We start from the raw sequence: 23554 nt of genomic DNA on the forward strand, positions 1-23554 counted from the left end.
TGGTGGATCTCCAGAGCAGTGCCAGGGCCCATCGTGCTGACACAGCTGTGGGCAAGGCTGTGCCCGCTGGGGAGACGCCATAGCTGCCTTGCTGGGGGCTGTGTCCTCTCTGGACAGGGTATAAGGAGACAAACTTAGAAGAGGCTGCACCAATTCAGATGTGACAAGACACACACCCCAGCCATGGAAACTTTGCAGGCAGCTTTTTTTTTTTTTTCCTTTTTGAAATACACGTTATTGCTGGCCAGAGTCTACCTCAAAATGAACCTGTCCCCTCCCCTTCCTTCACTGCAGGGTGATTTTTCATCACCCCAGGAAAACTGAACAGCTCTTCTGTGAGCTCTTCTCTCTCTTACCTAGATTGGCTGGAGAGTTTGAATTTTTTGTTGCCTGAGTTTTGAAGACAGTTTCTGACCAAAAAGGCTTAAATCTACTTTATCTTTCCTTTTTCATAAACTTTGCTACTCAGGTTTCTTTTTCCAACTGACCTGTGAAGATTCAGATGCACAGAATAAAGGAGTGGCTAGATTATAATCTGGTGTATAACTTCATGTGTTTCATAAACTTCTTTTTAAAAGTAACCAGAAATCTTTTACAAAATTGTTTGGAAGGAAACACACTTTTGTGGTCCTGGATGGGTCTGAGCCACTTTCCTTGTGAGTACTGCACAAAGTGGCAGAAAGGAAGGCTTGCCAGGAAGTGGAAATAGGGGGACAGCAAGGTGCAGAAGTTTGGCAGCCCCCAGCAGATCCCTGAAGAAGTAAAGGCTATAGGAACTACTGAGGCAGCCCACTTGAGGTATCATCTCAGTGACTGGTAGACCTGAAGGGTTGATTTTCCCCAACATGGTCCAAGCATATGCTAAAATTCACAACCCATAGATGTGCAATTATGAATAAACACCTTCTCCCCACTTGGCACTTGTCTTGGGAGTGTCTCCACTGAGGAAGCAGTCACGACCTTTCCAGAGATCCAAATGAGGATGCCCCAAGGTGGAGTGTCCATCAGCCCATTTGGCATCCCTGGAAACCAAATTGGTTTTTAAGCGTCCAGGATAATATGTTCTGTTAGCAGTGTGCTCTCACCTTTGGAAAAAAGTGATTTATGGGCTCAATATTTCTCCTTTTATTAGGAGGAAGGGGAGAAGTAAATTGGGGATTGTTTGAAGATGTCAGGAGAATTGTGATGAAAGCATTGTGTAATGAGATGTAAAGAGTGAAATCTATGTCATGCTGTGAATAGAAGTGCTCATAAATGACCCAAACTGGGCAGCAGTGGAGCAGTGTGTGGTGGGACGCTGGCCCCAGGAACTCTGCAGGTGATGCACGTGCTCTTGTGGTTTGAAGGGCTTTCCTTTGAACTCCAGCTAGACATAATACAGGCTCCTGAAAGCCAGCAGCATGCTTCTGCGTGTGCTTGGAAGTAGAAAAATTAATACAAAATTTTCTTCTAACATGAGTTAACTGCAAGGTGTGATTTAGCAGGTGATAACAAAAAGGCTGGGTAGAAATGAGACTCTACTTACATGGTGTTCATGCTAGTATAACATGTTTGATTCCCTAAACTGGAGTAATTACTCACAACAGGCCACAACTATGAGTATTTATGCTCATATTTTTACACTAGAAAACAAACAAGGCTTGGAGATTAATTAGGAAGTTCAGCTTGAGGGGGGGATCAGCTTTAAAGGGTGGGCCTCTGAGCTCCCCACCCTGCTTTGGGGCCATACGAGCAAGTCTTTATTCTCATCCAAGACAAACTCTTGATTTCATATATTGCAAAAGTTTTACTCTTTGTACTAGCATATGAGAAAGTGGCAGTGAGGCTCAGCCAGTGCTGCAAATCACCAAGCTTCTCTCCAGAGCCAAATGTAATTCGCAATGCATTTCTTCTCCTTTATTCTACTGAGTCACACAGAAGGAGTGCCATCATAGCATGTTTTGTATGTTTTTCAGATTGTAAGGTTTTCTTTTTCACTTGTAGGAATTAATAGATTCATAAGGTTTTATTTCTAATTAATTGAAGGAATAAACCAAATATTAGTTAAATAATTGAAGAATAACTATTTAGTTATATTATTATTTAGACTGTATCATTATAAAATAATATATTCAGTTTGCATTTCTAGTTCTTTTGCTTTGGGTATTTGTCACAAATATCTCCAGCCTCTAACAAATTAAGTTATGGGTGTAGGAAAAAAGATCGATATTGTTGATGCTGGCAGTAGAGTCCTTTTGCACTAGAAATTTGCATCCCATATTTTAGTCTTCTGAAGCTGCCATTTTAAACATCATCTCTGACAGTTTTTTATAGTAACTCATTGATCAGATGTTCAGAAAATTGGCCTCACAGATGTCACACCAGGGAAGTCTCTCCTAATTTTCTATTTTTCCATAAATCATGTTGACCAAGGAGTCAAATCTCCTCTTTTCTCTTGCAGTAGGGGCACATCTATATGTGTGACTGAGATGGAAACTCTTTATAATGACAGTATGTAGAAACTGTAGACAAGTTAGATCTGCAGAAGAGGCTCTTGGGTTTATTGTCTCTACTTCTGGAAGGGCAACTCATAACAGTTCGAGTTCGGCAAACCTGCTAAGTCCATATTGCTTTGTAGGGTAGGAGGGTTTGGTGCAGAGCACCACGAGTGAGGCTGGGTTGTGTCCTCCACACTGGCACTGACACGTGCTCCATACCTGCAAGCATGAGGGAGCCCAGGCATATGGCTGTAGGGGAAATTTAAATGAGCCATTCTTTCAAAGGCAGAGATATTTAGGAAGATAGGTTTCTCATCTCGTAATAAAAATTAAATACAGATTCTCCTAAATGCTAACTGCCCAACTTTAACAAGGCCCAGAATGCACCTTTCCCTCTCACCCCACCCTCTGCATGACACAAACTCCGAGTTCCCAAATTGATGGTGTTTATGTTTGAAACATTTTTCTGATGTCGGGCTCTGTCAAGACTAATTTTAGCATTTCTAAAGCTGGGTAAAAATACAGCCTCATTACTTTGATGTCAGAGCATAGTTTACTATTAGTATATTCTGGGGTTTATCATTTTAGTCATGTTTAACACAGCTACAGCAGGCATGCACTATTAAATCTGGCTTATTTTACATTCCTGTCCGAAATTATTTATTTGGAACAATTTCCTCTCTATCAAAAGACACGGCTAATGCTGAGTTTTAATGTGTTATTTACACACAAAATAACCTATTTACAACTCAGTATCTGCCGCAGGGAGAATGAATGGGGCAGTGCTCCCTTCATCCTGTTGTATCTGAGTTTAACAATCTGGATTGCTAATAGAACCATTTATCACGGGGTGGTAATTTATTTTATGTTAGCTGCACAGGTCTCCCTGCCTCTGATCTATGGAAATACTTTGTATATAATGAAGTTCAACAAGTCATTTGGTGTAAACATGGGGAAGCCAAGCTGCAGAACTAGTAAGACTCCGGCTGTGTTTTTTGGGTTTTTTTTTTCCAGGAGGTAACGACTCTCCTCTGATATTAAGGCTTCAGTTGATGAAATACAGCTCTTTGCCCTGTGTGTGCTGTAAAGGCAGAGTATGGGGCTTTTCTGCAGTGGATCAGAGATTGGGATGGAGTTTGGCTACTTGATTTATGGGCTGGCAGGAATGCTCAGTTCTGCAGAAGTAGCACACTCAGCCCTTTCATAGGCAGAGGAGAAGGGCAGGGAGCACCTCCCATCGCTCTCCAGAGGTCTTCCGTAAGCAAGCCCCAAGTGGCATTGGCAGGGAGTCCTTGTGCAGTTCAGCTTGTCTCAGTGCTAGATTATGGGAAGACCATGTAAATGAGGAGGAGGAAATGCCAGCATCCCAGCAGACCTCAGTGCACTGAAAAAATATATAGTTTGTGTGGCCTAAGACTCAGACAAATTAGAATGAGAACAGCCCCAATGAAGTCATCTCCTCTGTCCACCCTGGAGGGGCAGGAATCTTCTTGAAGAATGTTTTTCATTCAGTTCACATTTTCCAGGAAAAGGAACATAACCAGTGCAAGCACATTCTTAGCTTCCCTGCCCTGCACTGCCTTGCTGTGTACAGCTTAAAATGCTGAGAGATGTGTTCAACAGAAAAGCTGGGGTTGGCTCCAGGGGGAAAGGGGGCAAGTGGTTAAAATTGAATGATGGGGGAATTCTGTAATTCAGACTGAGCAATTCTCCTGACAGCCACTGTCCATTCTCATGCATCTACTGGACAGAGTTCAGTGGCCCCCACCTTGGGTAGGGCTTTAGTGCGGGGCTGCTACAAGAGCAGCAGCAATCAAGAACTGTATTTCTTCTCTGACTGTTTCTGTCAGCCTTTCATTAAGCTAATTCTGTTGGGTCCTAAAGTGTATTTCTTCACTACTGTAGCCCTTCTGAATGGACAGATTGCCTACAGTCTGTTGTGTACCCACTCATGTCCCTTTGGGCAGCTGCATGTCTCAGATGCTCAGGCTGGTGCAGCGCTGAGACTGTTCCTGAGTCACAGGATATCAAGGACAATGACAAGTTTGCCAGCTTTGTCTCATGCTGGTCACCTCACACCTGCTCATTGGGATAGTTTAGAAGGATTCATGTAGAAATGGATGGAGTTAAAGCCATATTACACCATTTTTATGTTTTATTAGGGTGAAGTGAAGATGTCTGCTTTATTCCCTTGAGTGCTTCATGCCTGATTTAATGTTAGGTGGAAAAATCCCAGTCTTCCCAACTTTGCCAAAATTGCAGAGTGGGGTTAAAGCAAGGAACCAAGGTGGGACTAGGTTAATACTTTAAAGCCTTTCATTCATGTTCATCAGTCCATAGCCTGATGAACAGTCTGGGAGCCCTGACTGCCAGCTCTGAACTGAAATCTCACCCCATGGCTTCTCAAGTTAGAGGCAAGCTCAACACCCAGATGTCAACACAGCCAGGGGAGCTGCTTCCCATAGCTGCTCTCAGTTTACACCAGCACTGGCAAAACTAGTGTTTTAGCAGCCCATTCAGAGAGATGAGAAATTTAAAATCCCCACTAAAAATACAAGGGGAAAAAACATAGTGAATTCTCAAGGCTACAAAAAGCTCTTAAAAATAACCCAAATGGAGGAAGGCTATTAATGCAGAAGTAAATAATTATGTTAAGGGAAGCAACTAGAGAGGCCAGTTGTGTAAATCACTTTAAGGGGAACAAGCCTTAGATAAAATCCATCCTTTTATCACACAGATTAAGTCTAGCTTTGGATGCTAAATAATTGATAGGGTTTGGCAGAGCATTCCATGGCTGCCTGCACAGAGCAGTGGGACTGCTCCCGAGGTCAGACAAGTGGCAAAGAAAAATGTTCCTAGAAATGCTGTGCATCCAATACCATCACCAAGAAACAGGACTTGTATTTCCAGCACCTCCTAAAGAATTTCTGCATGGCCTTGAGAAGGCATCCATAGACCTCACAGTGAAAAGAGGACTTGGCATTGTTCCTCACCTTGTTAAACTGCCCCCCGTGAAATCAGGATGTCTGTTTTCATGGTTTCATGTGATGATCAGTGAGATGCAGAGGCCTGAGAGGACACAGACAGTTCCACTGCACTATTTTATTATTTTTTATAATTAGAGAAGATGAATTGTGCTGTCTGGTGGCTTCTGGGGAGCCCAGGGCTTGTGGGGGGATTTTTTGCTTTGTGCAGCCCCCACACTGTCTCAACACTTCAGCTTCTGTCAGCGTATGAACATCCTGGAAGGACAGGGAGATGCCATTGCTCCCATTCTGCAGACAGGGAGCACAGGAGATTTTTTCCAGGGCCAAAGTGGCTGAAATGGGTTGAACTGTTTCAAAGGGATGTCAAGGAGTGATTATCTCTGGGATTTCAGAAGTTGATATGTGGTGTATATGGGACATTGATGATAGTGCAGAGGTCTTAGCCCAGGTTCCTTGGTTCACCATATGCACTAGCAAGCCCTTCCTCTCTCAATGATATGCCATGTAATCATGGTCAGATGACTCAAATCCTCATGCCCATCTGCCAAACGGAGGCGTTGTTTCTTTTCCTTCAGGAGAGCTGAACACAAGTTGTCTATGCATCATCCAGAGCCTCTGAGAACATCACGATGCAGCAGTCAGCTTCGTTCCTTTTGGTTGCATAAGGGTATGAAAATGCTCAGTAGCACAAATAAGTTAGGACTGAATTTAAACTAATTCAGCAGTGCCTTTGTTCAGTACCTAGCACAGTGGCTCATAATTAGGGGCTACAGTTTTTCCAGGACCAAGTGAGACAAAAATTGCAGAAACCTTAAATTCTGAAATAAATTGATATCCTATGAATTCTGTGTGGGGACTATGCTTGACAGGATGAGTTCTCTGATCTTAATGATATTGACAGAGAATAAAACTTCAGCCAAGATTGCAAATTTAGCTCTTGAAGGAATGAAGGGGTTATAGTATTTTCCTGCAAACTTCTCCAGGATTATGTTAAACTCGTGACTTTAAATGTGTTGGAAAATGACCTAAACTGGGTGTTCTGTGACTCCCATAGTGGCACTGGGTTGAAATCAGGCAAACCTTGCTGGAAAGAACTGAACAAAACTTTGGGCACATAGTCCGGGTCCAAAATGAAAATAAATTTAAAAAATTGAATGTGATCCCACATGATCACAAACTTGAATCAATTCTGCCTTTTCTGTAGTTTGTTAGAGAGCTCAGTGGGGATTTCCCTCCTCTTTTTCTTTAATACCTCTTTCCTTCTCCTGGAATCTCAGATCTTTTTAAGACCATGCCTTTGAAAATGCTTCCAATTGTAAGTAAATCATAAATAAGAACAGGAGTATTGCAAGCAAAATATTTATATTTACTGCCACCAGTATCTGATTTTTAAAATACAGCGACATTTGCAGGGACTGAATGGTGCCTTTTTAGCCAGAAAGCTGTTCTATTCTGTTCTCTTCTCTTACAGTGATCAGCTCCTGACTGACAGATTTTCAGAAAAAAATCACAGCTTGCTGCAGATGCATCCTTAAGTAAACAGTTAAAGTAGATGTTTTGATGGCTTCAGTTGTATTGATGTAAAAGATCGGTGTCTGACATTCCTGAAAACTATCCAATAGAGAAGGTATTTTATTCTAAGCCCCTGGCCCTGTGTGTGCTGCTTCAACAATAGTTTAATTGTTTAAAGAAAGCAGAGATTTTATGCACTTAACAAGATGCTCTGAGCCAAGAGAGATTGATAGGGGCTCAGCACCACTGACCCTGGAGCCAAAATGTTGGGTAATATTTAGATTTTTACAAAATAAATTTTTTGTTCTGTTTGTGAGGTGATTAATTTATCTTTCTCACTCAGTTTTTCTACCTGAGGCTCACCTTGGTTTGTGGCTACTCCTTGTGGGATGGACCAGCTGTGATGGGGGGAATTTCCTATGTCCTGGCTGGAGTGAATATCCCTGTCCTGTGTTAATGTGTGCAAGTGCCTTTTTGCAAGTGAGGCTTGAGGTTAAGCCGAATCTGTTCATGTCGGTTTGCAGGTACAGCTGGTGATGTTCTTTCAGAGGCATTTACAGCCACTCTATAAAGTAAAACCAGAGAAACACAAAGGTGAGGACTTTAGGCATTGGTTTGCACGTCCCGTTTTAACGAGAGGAATTATTATGTGTTGTGGGAAGCTGATCCGACTCCCAGAGGCTGCTTGTGTGAAGATACCCAATTTTTTTGGTGGCTCCCTACAGTGAGAGCACAGAACTGAGTCTGGAGAAAATTAGTTTCAGTTCCTGATGAAGTCCCAAACTTCCTTCATGATTTTGGGAAAGCTGCTTGACTTCCCTTCACTCCCTCATTTATATAATGAACTGGGGTTGTTCTTTGGGCCTCCAGGCCCATCCATCAGCATCTGGTTAACATGTTTATGGCATCGGTCACACGGAAACACTTAACGGGTCAGACTGTGGGGAGGTTACCATTTCCCACTCCCCACCGCCTGCAAGAGGGTGCTGCTGCCCCTGGGTGCTGCCTTACAAGGGTGACCTTGTCCATATGTCTTAGGTGTCACCCTGCTGTTGTCCAAAGGGAACAATAAAACAGTTTTGCAGGGTTGGGGAAGATAAGCTTAAGTTCTTAGAGTGAAGGTGTTTACAATATCTGTAGTGGAAAGACCATTTGGGGGTATAGAGTGTATTCCAAAGGGCCATGCTTGCTCTGAAGTGGGAAAGTTTTCAGCTGTCCTTACTTGGAACTCAGCTGGAGAACATCAGGCTGTTAATAACAATGTAAATATTCTGTATTGAAACAATAAAAAATTATTTTTCTTAGTTCAAAACAGTTTCCTACACAGGTAGTCTATGGGTGAGTTCCAGGTACCTGGTTGGGTGTCAGACACACCTGGATGAATTGATAGAAACCATGGAGAGCTTCAATGTTTACCCTGACCCAAGCAATAGAGACCCAATAGGCATGTATATTCACCCAGTCTAGCAATAGACAGTGGTCTTAGCAAAGTGCTTTGTAATTAGACTCTTGCATGACAGGTGATGGAAGGATAAAATCATTGTCAGGGGATAACAGCTTCGGAGAGAAACTTAGTTTCAGCTTACCTTCCCATTAGTCTGCTGTGCACATGCATGCTCTAATACTGTAATCAACTGCAGAGGAGCTGGCAGTACTATTGCTTAGTGCGATTTTTTTCCCTTTGAAAACTCCAGAGGAACTTTCCTGTGCTGTTACAAAGACGTCCTTAAAACATCTTTACTGCAGGGTCCTGTGTTTCAACTGCTGGAGCAACGACTCTTAAAATAGATATGAGATGACTGAAAGTGTGAAAAACATTTGCATCTCTTTTTCTGAGCTCTGTGCATTCTGCATCACTTCTGCAAGCAAATTAAAAGGGTAGAGAGTTCTGCAAATTTTTTTGCTGCTTTTAATTCCACTCAGAACAATGTCTTTGCAGATGAAATAAGATCCGAGGCTATCTTTTGGTCACTGACACTTGAAACAGGCTGGATTTATATGTAGTTACTAAAAAATATATAGCAAAATTAAAGTTTCAGACACTGAGTTCACATGCATTGCCCATTGTAAAGATAAGTAACGGCTGTTATAAGAACACTTAAATGGTTACCTTTGGGACATAAAAGGGATCTTTGAAGACAATAAGTCTTAATACAGAAATGTTTACTCATAAAAAATACATTTGGAATGGGGGAGGGGAACACATTTCCTATTAATGTGGGGTTTGCCTTTTATGGCAGGTTGTAGCAGGTCTTTAACCTCTGTAGCACTTGGGTGAGGATAGAAATGAGCTTCTCTAAGTATCAGCCCAAAGGGCCTTTCCTCAGTGCCTGTATCTGCAATGGTTTTAGTTTATTCTTCCTTTCTGTGACCATAATGAAAAACTATTCTTTTCCAGCCTCAAAACCATCCCATAGTTAAGTCCTGAGGGCAGAATAGAAATGTCCTCCTGTATCTACTTCACTTAACCTTGTGTTTTGTGAGATGCGGGGCTGATGGCCCAAACCAGTGGGGATTTGAAGGCAACGTCAGCTGAATAAGGCACGAGAAGAGAGGAAGGAAGGAACTGACCCTTGAAAGCCATGGTTATGGGTACCACAAAGAAGGGATGATGTCTCTCTAGACACTTAAAAAGGGTGCAGCTGTGCCCAGCATTCCCAATCTGCCTCTGGGTGCACATGAAGTGGATGGTGGCTCATGTCCCCTGTGAGTTTTCTGGTAATAGTTCTCTAGTAGTTTTGAAATTCTTTTTCCAGGGAATTACTATGCTGAGTGAGGCAACAGAGAATGCCAGGAATATTTGATCAGCGTGAACCCCATAGCTAGGGAGGATGTGATTTCTGCTTCAAAGTTTTGCAAAATTACTGCTTGATGGGGTAGGACACAAGGTGCCAGTGATCTCAGAGTAATAGAGAGAAGCTGAGAGTCCTTTATGAAAATCATGGTGGACTAAAGTCAGAAGGCTCTACTCAGATAAAATGATATACAGAGAAGCAGAAGTAGCCTGGACAAGTTGTGTGGGAGGAGGGCTGAGTTGTGCAGAGGGATCTGAAGGTCTTTGACCAGCTGCTGTACAGAGGTGCAAGAAGCAAGAATGTAACAGCAGGGTTTGAGCCAAAAGACAGAATTTTGTAGGATCCTCAAGAGGAAATGTGGTAGCAAAGGGAAAATTTAGGAAAAACTACACGCTCAGAAGTGTAAGAAGAAACTGGCTAGGTGCAGAAAAGGACAAAAGGTAGATAAGAGGGAAAAAAAGTACGTTGTTGTGAAGATGAGGTTACCAAAGTGAGATGGCTGGATTTCTGATGAACCTTTTCTCTAAGCCTGTGGGCCACTGCAAAATTAGTTCTTCAAATGCCAGTGACAGGGCAGAATGGTTGGTGGGCTTTGTTATTCCAAAACATCATGCTCATCCAGGTAGTAATCATTTAGGTAAGTAACAGAAATTAGGTTTTGAGTCACACACTGACCTGTCTTTGTAGTTAGTACAGCATGTTCTGGTCACGTAATGAGAGAGAAGACAGATTAAATGAAAGACAGGCAGGATTTTCATTCAGGAAATTGGTATGGTAATGACAGATACAGAGTCTTGGCGTGTTTCAGATAGGCTTCATCTAGCCTCTTCAGGTAGCAGATACAAGCACGGCACTCACTTATATTCACCCAGTCAAGCATGAGGAGTAACAAGTTCTCCGGGGAGGCTGGTATTTAATATCTGCCAGATGCCTGCTGGAGAATACTAATACAGATCCCAGATTTAGTGTGCCCTGGGAATGCAGATGGTTGGTATCAACATGCCTGGCCCAACAGCCACATCTCCCTTAGCTCCATGGCAGAGCTGCCTGGATTTTTATCCCCTGCTGTTTGGATTGTAAAAGTGATGGCTTGGTCAAACAGGCCTTTTACTGACTTCCCTGGGAGGAGGGTTATCAGGCAAGAGAGGGAATGACACTGGAGTTTCTGTCGGGGTATCACACTCATGGATAGAGGAAGTGGTAACATTGATTACCCTGGATGCCACTTGGACCATTCTCTTGTGCAGGACAAGCCAAGTGGTGCGAGGCAGTGAGGGCCACAGGGAGGATTTGTGCTCAAGGAGAAGCTTTAGCCAGCTCCTGCAGTGTGTGTATTCCCCTCTGAGACCACAGCAAGGGCAGAGGGAGAGTGGCAGCCCTGTGGAGATCCCGCAGCTTGTCCTCAGGCTGCAGCAGGGAAGGAACTGCTATGAGTTTCACTTTCTTACCAAATAAAGGGAAAAAAACCCCAAACCCCTGCAAGGCTACATATAAATCAGGGCAATAAAACTGCCTGTGGTCATGATCAAATTATACGGTCTAAATCTATATAAAAGAACTGGAGCAGGTTCAGTCCAGCACTAATGTCCTTCTTGCTGTAAACAGTGAATGGAGAGTGAGGAGGAGGAGGAGGAGGGAGGGCAGGCACTGGGCTCCCAACACCAACACACCAAGGAAACAATTTGCTGAGGTGGTTGAGCTACATGTTTTCAAAATCTGTTTGTGTCCGTCAGGGTTTAAGAAAAGGATGTCGTCTGCTTACTCGGTAACTTGTGTGTGGCCTGTGAGTGGTTTCAGATGCTGGGCCAAAACCAAATAATCTCTCTTTTTAGGAAATTTGAAAAGTATGCTTGCATCCCAAAAAAGAACAGAGATTTTCACTGATGTCCCGTGCTCCTGCCACAACGCCTTGTGTAATTGTGGCACTGTGTGCTGTTGAGATGAGGGGAGAGAGGTTGCTAAGCCATCTCTGCTAGAAACAGAGACCAGATAGGACTTGGGCTTTCATGAGACTGAGTTAATAGATTGTTTTTAATGGGAAAAAGGGCTACCAGGGTACATCAGAATTTAGCTGAATGCTGCATGAATGTCCATATTAGGACACAGTCCTTACTAGAAGTGAAATAACAGTGAACTTTCACGGTATGAAGAACTTGTAGATGAAGTTGAAATTTCTGATGGTGTAGGAGAATTTTAAATTGAAGGGTTTTGCTTCTTTTCTGAGTATCCTGGTCACGCTGTTGAGTTCATAAATCTCTGTGGTGTTTGACTAATATCCTGAGGATCTGCACTGTCCTACTCAAAAGTGGTAGCAGCCTTCAGTATTAATTAAGGGCTGTACTGGGGAAGAGCAGAGGGAGCAAGAGGGGTCTTTCAAGTCTGGCAGCCACCGCTTTCAGAGGAAATGAACAGAGACTGTACACATGCAGCCGAAAGCCAGCGGCACTCCCCATGTCTGCACAGCAGCTCCATGGGGCCACCAGAAGGTGTGAAAGACTCCTTGGCTGGAGGGAAAAATTTTCTGGGGCAAGGGGGTTAAAAAAAAAAGCTCCAGGAAGCTAAAAGCAGTAGCAGGTTTAGGCACAATCCATCGAAGACCACTGCAGGCACCAAGAAATTTAATAACCTGTTATATTTATGTAGCACATTTCATCCTCAAAGTGTTTTGCGAACTTAATGATGTGCAAACTATGTGCACACGTATCCTTTCATCTGCCAACGACTGTAGCCTCCTTCAGTGTGAAGCCTGATGATGGCTGCTTTGCCATCGCTGCAGTACAGAACAGCAAGTGGAAAATGCCTGAAGTGCAGGCAGATTTAGGGAGGCAAAACATAACCTTTGGGCAAGACAAAGGGATTGAGAATACTTGTGCTGGCAAAGTGCACATATTTGCTGTGACTACAGTAAATCAGATCTTTTAGCAATCCCGTCAGATGGAGCTTTCTTTTGGGAAAGCTGGAAAATTCACCTTAGCTGTCTGGAAATCTGGTGTGAGCTCTCTTTTGTGGCGGTTGGCAGTCTTCCACCTCAAAAAGCAGTTGCTGACTCTGACTCACATGAGCTGCTTTTCCACCTGAGATCCAGTGGGATCAGATGACAACATTCTACAGATGGCCTTGCGATGCTGTCCATTTCTTAAATTCCACTTAATGGCATTCTCATCTCAAAGGAAGGGTGTTTATTTTTTTAGAAGGGGTCAGTAAGTGAGCATTAGAGTTCCTGCGAGATGCATAAGTTGATAGCATCTCAAAGTTGTCAGGAAAGGCAAAAAAAGTGCCACACCAGTAGTTTTGCCTGTTATCATCCCAAGGAAGTTCTGTATTGCCAGGCGTGATAGTTTTCAATGTCACCTGCCCTGTAAGAATTTTGGTGTGCCATCTAATCCCCCAGCTTAATGAGTTCTGCAGGGATGCACCATGATAACTAAAGATCATTTACCTGAATTGCTTTTTAATTTCTGGAATGGGAAGCTGCTTGTGCAGCAGGATAATTACATTATAATTTACAGCAATCCAAAATCAATAAATTTAGTCATATTGGGATAGAGAAGGAGGATGAAAATTCCCCCACCATTAAATTATTTCACACTCTGTACTTGATGTTCCAAGAACTCAACAATAAACTTTGGGGGATGGGAGAGAGGGTTGGAGAATCACTGGCTTCCTGAGGCTGGCCAGTAAATCAGCTTTGTCCAGTGATTTCTGTAGTGAAATAACACATGGTGCGTTTGCAGAAGAGGGCAAATACAGCAGATAATGTACTTTTTCTGATTTATTTTAATTATGGAATAGTGAAGGAGGGAAAATGCTTTGTGCTCTCTGGCCCCTTATTCCAGTGGGGAAGAGCTGATGAGCCATCGCCAGCTGCAAGCTAAACCTGGGCGTTTACCTGAGCTCTGCTCCCTGCCTGTGTGTTACAGTGGAGTTGAATAATTATTGGGATGAGCCACTAAGGGAGATGGTGGGGTTTCAAGCTCTTGATGTCTTCATCAAGGTGAGGTTGAAAGCTTTCCTCCAAATTAGTTTTTTTGCCATGTACAAGCTATTTGGCTCATTGACTCATCCCAGTGTATCCTTCCCTGTCCAGGAAGGATCACTTGAGGGATGGGTTTTTCTTTCAGAGCGTTCAAAACACAGCAGTGCTCTGGTCACTGGAAGCACTGAGGCAGGAGGGATGGGCTTCCAGTGAGAAGGCTGGTCTCAGTTGGTCCTTGCACCTGCTGCCAGCACCTCTTTGGTGCAGACCAAGCCCTGGCAGCACCAGTGCTCATGTCGCCCCTCCCTGGGCCACCAGCCCGGTGGTGTCCAGAGTGCTCCATGTTTTCAAGGGTTCAGCCAAGACTCGGGTTTGGTTCTGGCAGGTGAGAAGGATGGCAAATAGACACAGGTAGCCCAAAAACAGCCTTCCCTGATTTAAGAGAAATATTATTCAAGCAAACAGTTCAAAGGAGTTCAGTTGGGCACATGGCGACTGGAGCTGTGGTTTTGGTCTGGGTGTTTTTCCTTCTACCTTCTTTAAAAGAAAGCTTCCTGGTTGTATTAGATCCCACCCATGTCTTTGCTGAGGTATGGCCTGCTGAATTCATCTCACAGGAAGATGTATTAGGTGTTTCTGGACTTCCCCCCCTCAGACCGACTCTATTTTATTTTTCCTTTGAAACCACAGAAAAGCTATCGATGCTGCACCCAAAAAAGGATGTTATATGAAAAGGAAATCACTTTGTCTCTTGTATGTGAGGAGGATTATGATCTGGCATGACCTCATTATGGGTTAGGCGAGGATATTTCTGGAAATACTAATTAAATACTTTTTCCATCCCTTGTGCCCTTGCAGCAAGTGTAGACTTTATAACAAGAAAAAGAGGAAAAAAAAGCTGTCTGCAAGGAATTCTTTCAAGCTCTTTCTCCACTCAAATGAAGGAAGTACATTTACAATCATGATAGCAGTATTAGAAGCTATTAAACAAAGTTTTCCTAGTTGTGATGAACTAGAGAAAAATAATTATCTGAAGAAGACAGTAAATGTGGGATTCTTTCAGTGCTTTTGTCTGTGGCTGACTTCAGAAATCTGAATTGATCTTGTTATTTCAGCAGGATCGCTCTGGACTACTGAAAACATGCTACCTTGTGCAGGTTTTTTTTGTTTTAGTTGCCCACCCCTATAAATTCTGGTTCAGTGAGCAGAAGCAGTAGTGCAGAGCCCCACAAAGGATCCCGTTGGCAGCAGCTGGTGGTGAACTGTGGCATGGGCTGCTAATCTGTTACACTGGCACAGCCAGGGAAGAAATTCCATGGTACCATGTCCTAATGCATTTATTAATGGGTATTCTCACATAATTTCTCATGGTGGTGTTTTCCTCCTGGGCATACCCATTTTGCTCTCAGAGATCTGTTCTCAACTTGTGGCAGTTCAGTGAGTTATATCAGCTCCGAATCCTGCCCCGACCGTCTGAGCTGTTTCCTATTGAGGTCAGTGGGAGTGTTCCACTCAACTTCAATGGAAGCTGGACTTGGCCACTGACAAAATGTCTTCAAAAATTGCCTTCAGAAAATAAGCTTGTAAATGTTAGCACTAAAATAGTGACATGCAGACCCAAATATGTCTGTATTGAAAACACATGCTATCAGATAAAAATGTGTTCCTACAAAACCTTCCGACATCATGATGTGGAGTCTGTAAAGATTTTTAAAATTTTTTTAATCATATATTTAGCACTTTGGTTTGCTAGTCTATTGTGTGGCATAGAGGGTTGAGTCTAAAAAGACAAACACCAGACTTGTTTGAACGAGTGGTCGGTGGCTTTTGTTTCCGGTTATTGTTTTAAGTCTAGAGATGTGGTTCTTCTTTTCCATGTGAATGTGAGATTTTGTCCAAATTTCAGTATTCCACTGTTATGTAACAATATCCAGTCCTGAATGTTGTTTAAAGTCTCATTGCCTTCATGAAAAGAAACAGGACTGCTATATTGTAGCCAAAGGAGGGAAATGGATGCTTTCTCACTCTAACTTCAGGAATTGATTCTTGAACTGCAAAAGCACAACCTTACACTGGAACATCACAAATAGAGACAAGATGTGGGGGAATTGCCAATATTTTTACAGTTTTTCTCTCTCTGTGCTTCCCAATGGCTGAGGTAAATACAAGCTGTGGTTGGGGCAGCTGATGAGTGGACTGTGGCATGTCCTTCATCAGCATTCTCAAATGCCGCACTTGAGGGATGGTTGAAGCAAATGGAACTGGGTGATGGCTTAAATGCCTGTTGTAATTGTCAAATCCCAGGAGTGGACTGATAATGAATAACTTGATTCAAAGCAAACCAGGGGCAGCTGTGGAAGTGGTAAATCCAGGAGCCTTCCCGAGCCCTGCTGCCTCTGCCTGTGGGAGAGCTGGAGACACCTGGCCTTCAGCAGAAGAAAATTAAAAGATTTTATCCTGGCTCATCTGAGATGATTGATCTAACCATGTCCATCCTCCAGATTCAAGTCAGTAATGTTTGAAAATTCCACCCAGCCACATGGGTGATGCAAATCTGTTGTTTCCTTAGTTCCTTGTTCTCTTACAGAAGTAGATCTTTGTAGGGGTCAAAATCAAAGCTCTTCCTATAAAGTCTATTGAAATGAGTTTTACCTGATTGCCTGGAACAGGGAAATATTTGCCAGGGTAAACCTTCTTGGGGAGCTAATGGAAGCTAGAGCTCAATGGATATAACGTTGAGATGTGCTGGAGTTTGCCAAGACAAACAGTTGGACTTTGCCAGACCATGACCTTGCCTGACCATGACCTTGCCTCCAGTGGGACATACTCGCATGCTCATATGAAGGTGTCTTGATGGGTCTCTGTGTCTGGTGGCAAAAGCAACCTTTTGGTGCAGTTGTAGGTTTTTTGTTTTTTGTTTTTGTTTTGTTTTATTTGGGTTTTTTTTGGGGTGGGGTGGTGTTTATTTGTTGGTTTTGGTTTTGGTTTTTTGCCAAAGCATCTGTCTGTGCTCAGGACTTCAGGAGGGTGGAGCAGGGTATAGAGGAAAGGTACCAGGACCCAACACACTGCAAGGGAGCTGAAGACATCCACAGTGCTTTGCAAATTGGATGTGGGGTGGCTGTTTCAGCCTGGACCCATTATCTCAAGGGGAAGAGCACAAGGAGGCACTGTGCAGAGATTTAACCATGCCACAACATTTTTGGCTTTGCAAGAGAAAGGGTCCCATTCTTCCCTTTAGCATAGGAGACTTTAGAAAATCTCTGACCTTCTTCCTCTCCAACTCCTGAGCTGAAGTAGGGCTGTTTCTTTGGGTAAATGCACTTGTAGGATAAAGGTGCAGATGGTTCAGGTCCTGGTCACTGCTGTTACAACATGCTGTGAGACTAAAGCACAGCTTGGCACAGCCGCTGAGCCCAAGCCGATTAAGTGAAAAAGTAACACATGAGCAAATTCAGGGTGAGGCAGAAGAATAGTATGGGATTTAAAAATCTCAGCCCTGTTATCCTTTTCTCTGGAAAAGGTGAACTAATGATACTACTTTTAATTCATTAGTATTTAGGCTAAAAATATGTTGGCTCTGAAAGAAAATTATAAAGGGGAAGATGTAATGAAATCTTTCCCCTCCTCCTCCTCTTAAAAAAATGTTTTGCACGAAGACAATCCACTGATTAGAAATGAAAGTTGTAGTCCCATGGGGCCAGGTTGGAATTACTGCATACCACTTGCCTTTGAAATCAAGGCCTCCAACCTTAATGTCCAGGTGGGGAATTCCGGTGGCTTTACTCTAATCCAGGCAAAGCTGAAATCCAACCCTGTTGGGAGGAAACAATGTGGGAAACAGATTCATCTTGATCTCGGCTTTGTGCCTTGGAAAACGATTAAGACCAACTGTTAAGCAGCTCCCGATAGAGTTCACAAACCTGCCGGCCTCTGTGTGACACAGATTTCTCAGTTCAGGCTTCACCCCTTAAAATAACAGATGGAACTGATACGGTTAAGCTACAAAGTGGGTTTCCGTTATTCCCCAGTTGTTTAAATATTACTTCTGTTGTTGAAAATTAGTTTTTAATCTGACTGCTTTGCTGCAATTAATTTTTTTTCTACTTTCTATTGTTACTTTAACAAAATCAAATGCAAAAAATTTAATGCTACTGACAGCCAGCCACTCTGACTTCTATGAGAGTGATGTCCTGAGACACTAAATCCAGTGCAGCACTGCGGAGGTCACACACATGGTCCTGTCAAACTCACGCAGTGGGGTTCCTTCTATACCCTTTTCCCTGTCCAGATCTCAGTCAAGATAACTGGTTTTATAGCAGCTTTTGAGGATTTCAAAGTGATTTAGAAAATCACATCCTTTGAGGTAGAAAAGTATTCATGTTCTGCACGTAAATAGAAGCGAGAAGCAGAAAAGCTGCTCTTTGTTAAAGCTTATTTTGGCAAATCCATGGAGAAAACCAGGGACTCGCAAGTCCATTTACTGACACAGTTGTTAAGAGAATGTCCTCCACAGAACCTGCTTCTATAAAATTTCAGACCTGGTAAATGCTGGAAGAACATCCTGGCCTTGCAGAAGCCTTCTGAAAATGAATCTTAGGAAGTTTAGACGTCTTTATGTTCCTCCAACTCTGTTTAAGGGAGGGTTTTAAGAAAATAGTAACCAAACATTAATGTAATCTTTATTATTCTTATTTTTTTTTTATATTTATTGGATGTGGTTACAATCAACACCCATGGGTAGCAAAACTTGTTGCTGGTTTAATTGTCAAGTAATTTTGCAAGTAGTTACTAGCAGGTTTGTGAAGTTTGGCACCAGACTATGCTATTTCAGGGTGGGATTTCAAAAGCTTCCAGTGGAATTCAGAGCACAGATCCCTCTGTTTCTCCCCTGCAAATAGACATTTTATTCTTTACAGTGGATTTATCATTATTTCAGTTTTGGCAAGAATGTATCAGCAAATTTTGTTTAACACCATTCTTCAGCATTCCATTACTTAAGAGCCATGGATTGCTTTGTTCTCCCTTTTTAGACAGCCCATCCAGTAGGTGAATTTTAAAAGTTCAATTAAACATGCAGTATTATGCACTTCTTTTACACCATGTCAAGGATAAAGGGATTGATTCTGCTCATCTTTTTATACTGAGGGTATTTTGCTAAATCTCTGTGTGTGTGTATGTGCACACCAGTCCAGCTTCATGCTGTAAGCATAGCTCATGTCTCTTGCTAGGATGAAGAGGAGCCAAGAAACCAGAAGAATCATAGAATGGTTTGGTTTTGAAGGGACCTTAAAAATAATTTTGTTCCAAGCCCTTGCCATAGACAGACGTAATTTCCACTAGACCAGGTTGCTCAAAGCCTTAAATCCAGCCTGGCCTTGAACACTTCTATAAATGGAGTAGGCACCCTTCTCTGCAAAACGATTTCAGCCTTAAAATTGGAGCAGAAAATTTTGTCAGTTTATCATGGGGGAATGTTTCTCCCATTACTGGGGTTGTCAAGGCCAGGTTTGTTTTCCTCTTTACCAGCCCCTTTTTCTCCAAAGATTGCCCCATTTCACCCCTGGAGGTGCCCAGACACCACACATCTGAGCTGAAACTGGAGCTTTCTGGGTTTGCACAGTGGCTTGAAGAGTCATTTGCAGCCCCACTCTGTGTCCAGCAGGGATGAGCAGGGTAAAGCCCCTCTGATCTGTTTAAGGGTGGAGGCCACGCTGTGCTCTGGTGCCTGCAGGTGGTCCTGATTCTCCTTGCAGGGTTCCAAGCCTCTTCTTCACCAAATAGCAATCCCTACCCCATGAGTGTCAGTGTTCTGCTTCAGTGCACTTGGCTGTGGTCTCTGCCTAGTTCAGAGATATTTAAGTTGAAGTTTTGAGCACAAAAGTTGGACTGAAGGGGGATGCCAATGTAAAAAATGCTATAAGGTTCTGCCTGGTTTTGCCCTTTACCTTTGCAGTTTTGTACAGTTGCTCACAGTTAAGAATAGGCGTTTCCTTCTTCTTACGTGCTGGAAATGCAGTAAAAAACTAGAGAGCGTAAAAGGGACCTCTGTTAGCACCAATCCAGAAGTCCAGCCCGAGTGAAGCTGGAAGGAGTTTGAGAAAAATTCACATCTGTAACTGAGGAGGTTTTTATGTAGCAATATACATACTTAATTTATGCTTGCAGCGACAGCAGTTGTATATGCAAAAGTAGGCATGCAGATACATGTGCACTTCTGCTTGGGATTCCAGGACTTAAGAAAGAAGCGATTATGATCATGGATGAGTTATACTGTAACGGCTCTTAGTGTTGTATAAGTAGCATCTGTATGCTGTATCATGCACATGTGAAACTATTTTTATTATATTAATTTGATTTCCCTGGGAGATTGCATAGTAACCGTTTGCGTTTCATGGCTGCACAGAAACTTGTCTCGCAAAGAGTCTGCTGTTTATGTACATGGCTCTTGGTAAGGCACAATGTACCGAGATGGTTGACATTTACACACTTACAGTAAGTATTTTTTACAGTGAAAAATACAGTTTGTTTGCCCCAGAGGAGTTACCTCGTGAGATTTTCATTGTAATTCCAATTATTGCCAATTATTCAGGTTCACTTCTTAATGAGTAACAAATTTGTTTTGATAAAGATTTAGTTCTCTGTTCAATAATTATATGAGAATGGTTGGAGAATATTGGCTGTGAAGGAGCTTTTGCAGTTGCCCCTGTGAGTTCTCTGTTTCTATTTTATTTATTTATTTATATGTTTTGAACAATCATTTCCTCTTAGACTTCTCCCCAGGATAAAACTCACTTTTCACAGGATGTAATTTCCTCCTTTTCCTGGTTATCTAAGACTTAGGAAAGTATGGTTCAGCAGTTCAACCTACTATATTAAGCAGCCTCCTTAAAAAAACCAGATGCACAAGACCTTGCTTCAGAAGCAACAGAGTATTTAAACTTCTCCCTTTCCCAAGTCCATCCTTTAACTTGATTACTTACTCTCAGTGGTGTTATCCATACAGATGTGTTCAGGTATTTTAAGACTTTTCCTGAAGTTCTGTCCACACTAATTTCTTACAGCAAAAGGTTCCCCTGGGGAGCCATGTGCTAAAATATCTTATTTTTGCAAGCAGTGGTGAGTGGTGTGTTACAGCTGACTATCACAAGTGGAGACTTCAGGGTTGCATTTGGACAGCCACCTTTGCTTCTGACTGTGTTTTTTTTTCCTGAGGCTGACATCTCCTAGTTTTCAGACTGCCTCTGTCACAACCTGGAATTTTTTAACTTCAGAAAAAACTCAGGAGGGAGGGTGCATGGATGATCAGATCTTCATGGTTTTCATTCTTTGCAACACAATAGCAGGATAAAGAAATTACACACAGAGAGATGGATTCTAAATAATTATGTTGATTCAGTATACAGAGATATGCCAAGCCTTGCTGCAGAAGTACTGATGCTCCGTTTTATGTGGCTTTTACAAAGTATAGAGGAAGCCTCATGAACACCACAACAGGCTTCTGAAATCTTCCAAGGGCTGTTCCAGCATCCTGTTAGTCCCCTTCCACAAGTACTTAGGCAGAATGGTGAAAATAGGAGGTTGCTCAGGACTGCAAAGAAAATTCATGTACTTTAACAGAGTGTAAAATTTTTTACAGAGGTTAAGGTTATTTTTGGCACTGATAAAATAAATGTTCATCTCTGAGTTTTGTTAAAAGAATATTTATTGTAGAGGCAGTCGGCTGTTGATGTATATCTCCTTGGTGGGGCTCTTCCCATTCTTTTTCAAGCAGTGGGTTTAATAATAGTAATGTTCTTGTCATATATTTTAGATAATGGTCATCATATTTTCTTGTCTCCTTAGAGACACTTTGAAAATTAATTAGCTAGTGTTTATAAAGGAGGACACTCAGATTCTGTTCCTCTGACTAATTACTCTCTGAATACTTATATTGATTTATAGGAAGAGTGTCCCCAGGATGGGATGATGTTTTGCAGGGAGAAGAGCATCCATGTCTGGCCAGAAGTGTCCTGGGTTGACACGTGCTTCTGGTTACCCAGCCAGCTCTGAGGACAATATTGACAAATATCTGATACTTACATATTGCCACATTACCTTCTCTGGGCTCTGCAGGATGTATTTATTGCACCAATTGTCTCCCATGGTTTGTTAGATCACATAAAACATGACTTGAGGGTAAAGTCCTCAGGTTTCAGGGTCTGACCATTGGGGGAGGCAGTATCTATTGTAGGCCAATATATTTATGAGTGCGTGTGTTTGGGTGCGTAGATAATGTTTGTACATGTCAGATCAGGAGAAACTTATTTCAATATGTATATTTTTCTTCCTGATCCAACAAGTACAAACTTCAACTGGTGGTAAGAGCACCACTTTGTAATTGTATTTAATAAGGAAATGGCCTGGAGCCAAGCACCCGGAGATCCCAGTACTGCTGGGTTTGGAAATGAAGCAGGTCTTGGTTTGTGGTGCAGATATATCCTTTCCATGTAGTCCATCCTGGCAAGGACTCTGGCACCCACTGTGGGTTACAGGTATGACAGCTCCAGCTAGATTTTCTCACCAGGGAAACCAGGGCTTCGGGCAAAAACTTGGCCTGAAGAGCATGAGCTCTTGACTAAACAACCACCAGGTTCAGTGGATCCCTGAGTTTAGCAGGTAAACCAGTGATTCAGATAGAAGCAGCAGCTGCTTTAATATCCCAGACTGCAAAATCCACACCAGCCCTGTGCAGAATTAACCTGTCCTGAGGCCAAGCTCCCATACTTCAGCTTGGTACAGATGAGCAGCTTCTCCTAATAAAGGATGAAAGCCATGCATTTGTACCAAGGGGCTGGAGAGCAAACAGCAGTCAGTGATATAGAGTCATTTGCAGCCCTGAACACTGCCGCTTTCATGGCTTGCAGTGCTCCAGGTCACAGTGCAGACCAGAGAGTGTAGAGAACAAGACCAGCTCTTCTACATGTCTTGTACCCCAATCTTCCCCTATAATCAGTCTCAGCCGAAGGAGAATGTACCCCAAACTAGGTATGTAGTGAAGGATGAGTATTTCAGCTTGCCATGACTCAGAAGCAAAGCAACAACTTTGGTCTGGCAGAGGTGGAGCTGGGTGTATGTTGCAGCCCAAGCATAATAAAGGTCTGGAGGCTATAAGTGGGGAAAACCATTCAGTCCTGACTTGGCAAAGCTCCTTAAAAAAAAGCTCTTTGCCCCAAGCCACAGAGCCTCCCAAATCTCAGTTGGTTCCCAGAATTCAGACACCAGTGTTCCTACAAGAAATGAACACACACAGTTCATTTTAATAAGGATTCAATTGGCAGCTGCATGGAGTATTAGTTACAAGAACATAATAGACACAGTAGAGGGAATCTTGAAACCACTAAAAGTGACTACAGGGAATATCCTGTCACTCCTGGAGTCATTTTCCTTTGGATTCTTCCAGTCATGCAGCAGAAGTATGCAATTCTGAGGAGGTGAACACATGAATACCTTGTCAGTGGGACAGTGCTGCTCTTGAGGCTTTCACCACTTCCTATATTGCATTAAGGGTTGTGCTTTGCTGCAGCTTTTAGAGATACCTCTGCTTTTGTCAGCCTTTTCCATGTCTGATTATATTATGGGTATTGTGACCTTTCAGCACAGCATGTTTTTTGTGTGACTCTTGCAGTACTGCCTCATTTAACAGTAATGTGGCATCATCTCGGTTTTGCAGCCTCAAGGGTCAGATGTTGTGATGACTCAGTTTTTGCAGGGACAGGGACTGTGTTCACCATCATGGAAGTTTGTTCCTGCAGAAACTCTGAGTGT

General features: G+C 42.7%; 1 protein-coding gene across 2 annotated transcripts in view; it reads left to right on the forward strand.

Moving 5' to 3' along the window:
* The window catches only part of GLI2 (GLI family zinc finger 2), a 188679-nt gene that overhangs the window by 49924 nt on the left and 115201 nt on the right, over nucleotides 1-23554 (forward strand). The gene's annotated exons all lie outside the window — the stretch shown is intronic.

Source organism: Parus major, chromosome 7 (genome assembly GCF_001522545.3).
Source record: "Parus major isolate Abel chromosome 7, Parus_major1.1, whole genome shotgun sequence".
NCBI classification, from domain to species: domain Eukaryota; kingdom Metazoa; phylum Chordata; class Aves; order Passeriformes; family Paridae; genus Parus; species Parus major.